Here is an 8,649-nt window from a genome sequence, read left to right as displayed (position 1 = left end):
ATTTATATTTGGGGCACGACAAGGTCGAGAAGAGTGTGTCTTTTCCTTTATTCTTCCAAACTGGAATGTCTTCCCTCTCTTCCGCATGGGTCCAAATCTCACTTGTCCTTCAGGCCGACTGCCAAGGAGCATTCCCTGATTCCCCAGGCCACACAAATCTCTGCCTCTTAGGGTCAGTGCCATACAACCTAGCTGTCTCTTACGTTAATCTTGTCTCTCAAGCCAAACTCAGAATATGGGTGTCTCTTGCCCTCCTGTGGCCCCTGCGGCTGTGCCAGCCCACCGGCACGCCCCACGTGGGGTGTCTACTAGGCTGGGGCGTGGGTGGGGAGGCCCAGGGGTGAGGGGCGAGGCAGAGTACTTTGCCTCTACCCTGTTCTCCTCCACAAAACTGCCCCTCCTCCTCAAGCCTGCCCCTCAAGTCAAAGGTTCCATATATGACGTCACTGGGTAGTGATGCCCTCACAGGCGTTCTCAGGGTTTCCATGGCAGCATAACTGTGCAAACGGGCTGCACTCAGAGAAACTACTCTACCCGTTCTCCACCAGATACCAATCTTTTTGGCTGTCTGTGTGAGAATGTGTGACCGGGTAGTGTATGTGTACTCTAACCTGTGCTCTGTTCCCTGGGTGGGCAGTGCAGCAGGTACACCCAGACAGGGCAACTCTACAGGAGGTGTGATATACACACAACCTCACCCGGCTGGCACATGTTCCTGTGGGGGTTGCCAACTACGTACAGCTGAGCACTTTCCCCCCAAATGTAAGTAATACCAGTGACCTGGGACGCCTTAAGGGACGCACAGTTCTCACTGCTGAGGACAAGTGAAAGCTCATCCCTGGACAAGTGTGCAGGACGGTTCTGAGCTTTATAAATGTAGCCTTACCCTTTGGGCTACAGGATGCTTCCATTCAGACTCTTTCCTGATTGGCCTCTTAACAAAAGACAAGCGCATTTTTGTTGGCAAGTTGCAAATGGAGCGGTTTGAGGAACAGGGCCACTCTTGAACCGCACCTTCAAACCCAGGCACCACTGTGCTATCATGTAGACATCTATATCGGTCCCCTCAGACACATCCCTTACTGAGTTGCTGAGTACTAGGGGAGAGGGTGTTGCCATATTGATGGGAAGACCGTAAGAACGAAGGGGGGGCGGTGATGAAGTGCTAATGAGACTGGAGGGCTGAGGAGATGGTGTCCCAGGAGGCTGGGTTGATGTGAGCCTAGACTTGGTACCCAGAACCCGGTTCTGAGTCTCCTGATCACTCTGCCTCAGTATTTGGCCTTGTTCTAATCGACATAAAAGTATTAGACAGCTAGAGTTCAGTGTGGTTGAAATAGGCAGTATAAATGGGGCCCAAGAGGGGTTGACAAGGTGGGCGGGGTTCTTAACCAATTTATATTAGATTATTTTTTTCCAAAACTTGAAAGACATTTCCATGAAAGCCTCAGAAGTGACAGACTGCAAGAAATGTTTTCTCTGTTGTGGAAGGGAGAGATGGAGAGGATCATGATTGCAATTACTTTCGGGTTCTACTGTTTTCCCTGGGAACGGTGAAGAGACTTCCTCATGTGCTGCAGCCCTAGGCTCTAGGGATTGCTTTTGCAGCCAGTGTCCCTTCTCTAGGGACTCATAGAGATGATGCGCCAAGGCTGTGTTTTGGACGTCAAGTAGATTAAAAGGTCTTCAGCCAGAAACTGGGAGAGACATGAGAGAGGGAAATTCTGGCAGGAGACTGTGCACAGCAGAAGTGACTGATCAGTTCTGATTTTCTTTGCAGCAGCAGTGGCTCCCGCTTCTCATCCTACACCTGGTCACTACCATGTCCTGTACCGCGGGTGTGGAGAAACGCAGTTGGGCTGGCATGGGGAGACATACTGCCTGGTTGGTGGCTACCGGCTCTACGGGGATGTTCCTTTGGCCACGCCAGCTAAGGTAGAAGCAGAGAAGCCAGTCCCCAGACGTGCTCCGAAGAGAAAGCACTCTCTGGAATGGTCGGACGAAGACCTGGGTTGCCCCAGACCCAAAATCCGGCGATTGGAGCTTTCAAGCAGCACAGGAATACAAGGTGCTTTGATTGTCAAGCAGGGTGGCCCAACCTCTGGGCACATCGCCTCTGCAAGAGCCACAGTAAACGAATGTCCCATATTTGCTTTTTCAAGGTGGCAGCAGGGAGTCCCCTCCTAAAGAAGGTTCTCTCTCATTGCCACACTATCCAAGGTTGCCACACATGTTCCTTCCTGTGGGCCTCATCAGGCTAAGGGCAGAGCTGTCTCTTTGCTTCTCTGAGTCGCACCATATGGTCTTAGTGACACCTCTTCACCCTGTTGACCATGTTTTTCACGGGGGCTGCTGCTGAGACTTTATCTCATCCTTTCATGGTGGAGAGAGAGAGGATTCTAATGAATTTTACTTCCAGGGGAGAGGGGAGTGTTATGATTATGTTGTCATTTTCTATTATGTCCTTTTGTCATGAATTTATTTTCAATTTCATGTTAAAATGGGCCCACCATCCCCACTTTGTGAGGTCATTCAGCACCCTCATTTTGCACCTTCAACATCTCTCTCAGTACCACTTGGAAATGTTTGAAATGGCATGAGCTTGTCCTCACATTCCTATCAGCTGTAAATCCGGAGCCCCACCATGAACCTAACCATTGAGCAGAACACCTCTCCACTACCTGTGTAACACTGGGTAGGCCCCTTAATCTCTTGGTCTTTTTAAGTCCATAGTTATAAAAATGTGAAGGTGCTATGAATTTATATTTGGGGCAGGACAAGGTAGAGAAGAGTGTGTCTTTGCTTTTGTTCTTCCAAACTGGAATGTCTTCCCTCTCTTCCCCATGGAAGATGCTCCTTTGGCCTCGCCAGCCAAGGTGGAAGCAGAGAAGCCAGTCCCCAGACGTGCTCCGAAGAGAAAGCACTCTCTGGAAATGCCGGACGAAGACCTGGGTTGCTCCAGACCCAAAATCCGGCAATTGTAGCATGGTGGCAGGAGGCGGACCCCACAGAATCTTGCAGGTGAGTCATCCTGAAGAGAAGGCAATGGTTTAAATGCCTAAGGCAGCGAATGCCTCTTCCTGCACTGACACCCCCCGCCCCCCACTGCCCACTGCCACAGATTAGAACCTGCATCGTTTTGTCTGAGCCTTCCCCAGCCAGGAGCCTCCTTCTATACTAAATGGCCATAAGCCAGGAGCCTCAGAAACTGAGGTTTGTAATGAGAGTCTGCCCTGAACATCCCAGGGCTGAAGCTGGCCTGGAAGAAACCCTGACGTTCCTCTGCTTAATCCTCAGGGGCCCCTTTGTGAGCTGAAGAAAGAAAAGTCTAGAAAAAACGGATACCTGGGAGGGGAAGATGGCGGAAGAGTAAGACGCGGAGATCACCTTCCTCCCCACAGATACACCAGAAATACATCTACACGTGGAACAGCTCCTACAGAACACCTACTGAACGCTGGCAGAAGACCTCAGACCTCCCAAAAGGCAAGAAACTCCCCACATACCTGGGTAGGGCCAAAGAAAAAAAGAAAAAACAGAGACAAAAGAATAGGGACGGGACCTGCACCAGTGCGAGGGAGCTGTGAAGGAGGAAAGGATTCCACACACTAGGAAGCCCCTTCGCGGGAGGAGAGTGCGCGTGGCGGAGGGGGGAAGCTTAGGAGCCGCGGAGGAGAGCACAGCCACAGGGGTGCGGAGGGAAAGCGGAGAGATTCCCGCACAGAGGATAGGTGCCAACTGGCACTCACCAGCCCGAGAGGTTTGTCTGCTCAGCCGCGGGGGTGGGCGGGGCTGCAAGCTGAGGATCGGGCTTTAGTCGGAGCGCAGGGAGAGGACTGGGGTTGGTGGCGTGAACATAGCCTGAAGGGGTTAGTGCACCACGGCTAGCCGGGAGGGAGTCCGGGAAAAGAGCTGGAGCTGCCGAAGAGGCAAGAGACATTTTCTTCCCTCTTTGTTTCCTACTGCGCGAGGAGAGGGGATTAAGAGCGCTGCTTAAAGGAGCTCCAGAGACGGGCGCGAGTCGTGGCTAAAAGCGCGGACCCCAGAGACGGGCATGACACGCTAAGGCTGCTGCTGCCGCCACCAAGAAGGCTGTGTGCGAGCACGGGTCACTATCCACACCCCGCTTCCGCGGAGCCTGTGCAGCCCGCCACTGCCAGGTTCCCGGGATCCAGGGACAACTTCCCCGGGAGAACGCACGGTGAGCCTCAGGCTGGTGCAAAGTCACGCCGGCCCGTGGCGCCGCAGGCTCGCCCCGCACTCCGTGCCCCTCCCTCCCCCCGGCCTGAGTGAGCCAGAGCCCCCGAATCAGCGGCTCCTTTAACCCCGTCTTGTCTGAGTGAAAAACAGACGCCCTCCAGCGACCTACACGCAGAGGCGGGGCCAAATCCAAAGCCGAGCCCCTGGGAGCGGTGCAAACAAAGAACAGAAAGGGAAATCTCTCCCAGCAGCCTCAGAAGCAGCGGATTAAAGCTCCACAATCAACTTGATGTACCCTGCATCTGTGGAATACATGAATAGACAACGAATCATCCCAAATTGAGGAGGTGGACTTTGAGAGCAAGATTTATCATTTTTTCCCCTTTACCTCTTTTTGTGAGTGTGTATGTGTATGCTTCTCTGTGAGATTTTGCCTGTATAGCTTTGCTTCCACCATTTGTTCTAGGGTTCTGTTTTTTTAAAAAAATTTTTTCTTAATAATTATTTTTATTTTAATAACTTTATTTTATATTACTTTATCTTCTTTCTTTCTTTCTCTCGTTCTTTCTTTCTTTCTTTCTTTCTTTCTTTCTTTCTTTCCTTCCTTCCTTCCTTCCTTCCTTCCTTCCTTCCTTCCTTCTTTCCTTCCCTCATTTAGACAAAGAATCATCCCAAATTGAGGAGGTGGACTCTGAAAGCAAGATTTATGATTTTTTCCCCCTATTCCTCTTTTTGTGAGTTTGTAAGTGTATGCTTCTGTATGAGATTTTGTCTGTATAGCTTTGCTTCCACCATTTATCCAAAGGTTCTATCCGTTCGTTTTTTTTTCTTAATAAGTAATTTTTAATTTAATAACTTTATTATATTTCACTTTATTTTATTTTACTTTATCTTCTTTCTTTCTTTCTTTTTTCCTTCCTTCCTTCCTCCCTTCCTTCCTTCCTTCCTCCCACGGTCCCTCCCTCCCTCCGTCCTTTCTTTCTTTCTTTCTTTCTTTCTTTCCTTCTTTTCTTCTTTCTTCCTTCCTTCCTTCCTTAAATTAAATTCAATATAGATATTTAAATTTAAGGTAAAACTAAATTATAATTTGAAATTATATGTGGAGTTTTATTTCCTAAAGAATATTTTGGAAATTTCAACTCCTATTTTAACTTATATTTTCAGAGAAGGTATTTGGTCCAAATGAAGAATATCTTCAATTATTGTTCTTCTATTGCAAGCAAAAAAGGATTTATACTTCTTTTCATGAAATATGGTTGTTTGACAACAGAAGGATAAATATTTTATATTTTTAGAAACAACAGTCAGGCTACTGATATTCTTAATGAGTTTTAATAAATCTGAATGCTTCTTATCATCTACTCTTTAGCTGGTACCTGAGGAGTTGTATACCTCCGGGAAGATATGTGCTCCAGACCCGTAAATATGCAGTTCACAGAGCCCACCACCAGAGGACAATAATGAAGTAAAATCTTGAAACCATGTAGTGAAAATAGTGGGAGTTTAAATAAAAGCAACATTTCACAGTATGCTTTTCTGACCAACGTTATATCTAATAACCTAATGGATTATATGTACATGGATTCTGAAAAGTCAGCAGCACACTTCGCTGGTCAATTTCTATGATAAGGGGAACGGAATTTGAGTGTAGAAAAACGGTATACTTACATCTTAAAATTCCACCCCTACAGAATCTACTCACTATTGAAAACTGGTAAGAATAATAGCTTTCTGTGTCTCAGTGACCAGTTAACATTTTCAAGAGTAGAATTTATCTTCCTATGATGCTCAAATACACAGGGAAAATGCATATCTAGGACAATGGATAAACTCTATATGACATGAGAAAATAGTTATTCAAATGGAAAAAGTATAAGATCTACAAGGCACAGTTTTATATGCATTAGTGTGGATATATACGTAAAGAAGCTCTAAGAAACATAAAAATCACTTCCAGGAAGTAATTTTAGGTAGAAGAGAATTAACATGGATGAGGAAGAAAAGAGAGTTGGTTTTAAAATAGTTTCATTTACTTGTTTTTTTGTTTGTTTATTTATTTGGTCTTTGGAATATAAGAAAACAGTGGCTGTCAGATCAGTATCCCAGTGGAACAAAGGGACCGAGGTCTATCCTGGTGCCCGGCCATTGTTTGACTATCTTGTAATAATCCTGGTGAAATACAACCAAATCATTTGAACTATAAGCATCCTCTCTGACAATAAACTTAAGACACCAACATTATATATTAAAGAAAGTAAAGAGAGAATACTGTTTTCTTTAGAGAGAAAATACAGATCCTGGCCCAAATCAATAATGTCAGCAAACCTCATGGGTATAGAATATTCTGCCGCCTATCATTTAGAACATGCCTCTAGAAGAGGGAAACTGGGCGATAATTTCCCCAGATTTTATATTTAATTCAAATATTTTAGATAAGAGGCATCTCTAGTAAAACATTGTATTATTGATTCTTTCCAATATGATAGCTCACAGGAGTTCCTCTTTCCTTCTCAAATACATATGGGGAAATGGAGGTGGGTGGGGGTTAGAGGAAGTATCTAAATAGAGCATAATAATCAACAGTTTGTTTTTTAAAAATAGAAATTTCTATTCAAATTGTTTCCAGAGACAGAAACACACAGAGACAATTCCATGTGACAAGAGTGAAAGAGACCAGAGTGATGCAGCTGCAAATCAAAAAACTGCCAACACCAGTGATTGATGGCCACCACCAGAATCTGGTTAAGACAAAGAAGGATCCTCCCCTTGAGGCGTCAGAAAGAACATGGTCCTCTCAACACTTCGAGTTTGAACTTCTGGCCTCTAGAGCTGTGATAAAATAAATTTCTGTTCTTTTAAGCTAACAAGTTTGTGGTATCTTGTTATGGTAGCCCTAGAGATGACAGTATTTGATTCCTGAGCTGGCAACTGTATGTTGATTATGTAATGACTATTCCAAGATAATCAACAGACACAAAGATAAAGGCAAAACTGAGACTAAGCCCAGTTCTTTTTATTCCCAGAATAATAAATGATTTTTTAATTAATTTAGATCTCTGTCTAACCCCTCTGCTTTCCAGAAGAGTATGTGGGACCAATCAAGTATTAATATGTTATACTTTCATTTTAATTCATCTCAAATTATTTCTAATTCCCCTTACGAGTTCTTACTTGACCCATGAATTATTTAGGAATATATTCTTTAATTTCCATTTGTGATTTTCAACAAATTTCTTTCTGTTAACGATTTCTTATTGCATTCTGTTGTCACCTGAGAGCACTCTTCGTATGGTTTATATCCTTTAAAATGTACTGAAATTTGTTTTATGCTCTAGCATATAGTATATCCATGTGCATTTGAAAAGAATGTATATTCTGATGCTGTTGGGTGGAATGTTTTATAGATGGCTGTTAGGTCTACTTGATTGATAATGCTGTTCAAGGTTTTTATTTTCTTGTTGATTTTCTGTCTGTTCTGCTATTGAAAGAAGGGTTTTAAAGTATACGACTATTATTGTAGAACTGTCTGTTTCTCTTTTCTGTTGTGTCGATTTTGCTTCATTGTATTTTGAAGTCCTGTTGTTACGTGCATATAAGTTTATAATTATTATGCATTCTAGATGGAATAATCATTTTATCATTTTAAAATGTCTTTGTCTCTGGTAAAAATTTTCGTCTTAAAATGTAATTTTTTTCTGATATTTTCTTAGCCACTCCGGTTTTGTTGTTGTTGTTTTGTTTTGTTTTTACTGTTATGGTATATCTATTGCAACCCTTTTACACTTCACCTATATATTTTCTTTTTTTTTTTTTTAAACATCTTTATTGGGGTATAATTGCTTTACAAAGGTGTGTTAGTTTCCGCTTTATAACACAGTGAATCAGTTACACACATACATATGTTCCCATATCTCTTCCCGCTTGCGTCTCCCTCCCTCCCACCCTCCCTATCCCACCCCTCCAGGCGGTCACAAAGCACCGAGCTGATATCTCTGTGCTATGCGGCTGCTTCCACTAGTTATCTACCTTACGTTTGTTAGTGTATATATGTCTATGCCTCTCTCTCGCTTTGTCACAGCTTAACCTTCCCCCTCCCCATATCCTCAAGTTCGTTCTCTAGTAGGTCTCTGTCTTTATTCCTGTCTTACCCCCAGGTTCTTCATGACATTTTTTTTCTTAAATTCCATATATATGTGTTAGCATACGGTATTTGTCTTTCTCTTTCTGACTTACTTCACTCTGTATGACAGACTCTAGGTCTATCCACCTCATTACAAATAGCTGAATTTCATTTCTTTTTATGGCTGAGTAATATTCCATTGTATATATGTGCCACATCTTCTTTATCCATTCATCAGATTACGGGCACTTAGGTTGTTTCCATCTCCTGGCTATTGTAAATAGAGCTGCAATGAACATTTTGGTCCATGACTCTTTTTGAATTTTGGC

The sequence above is a fragment of the Delphinapterus leucas genome, chromosome 17 (assembly GCF_059928025.1).
Source record: "Delphinapterus leucas isolate spDelLeu-1000000601 "Yukka" chromosome 17, BTC_Dleu_Yukka2, whole genome shotgun sequence".
Taxonomy (NCBI): domain Eukaryota; kingdom Metazoa; phylum Chordata; class Mammalia; order Artiodactyla; family Monodontidae; genus Delphinapterus; species Delphinapterus leucas.
Note: the sequence above shows the minus strand (reverse complement) of the source record.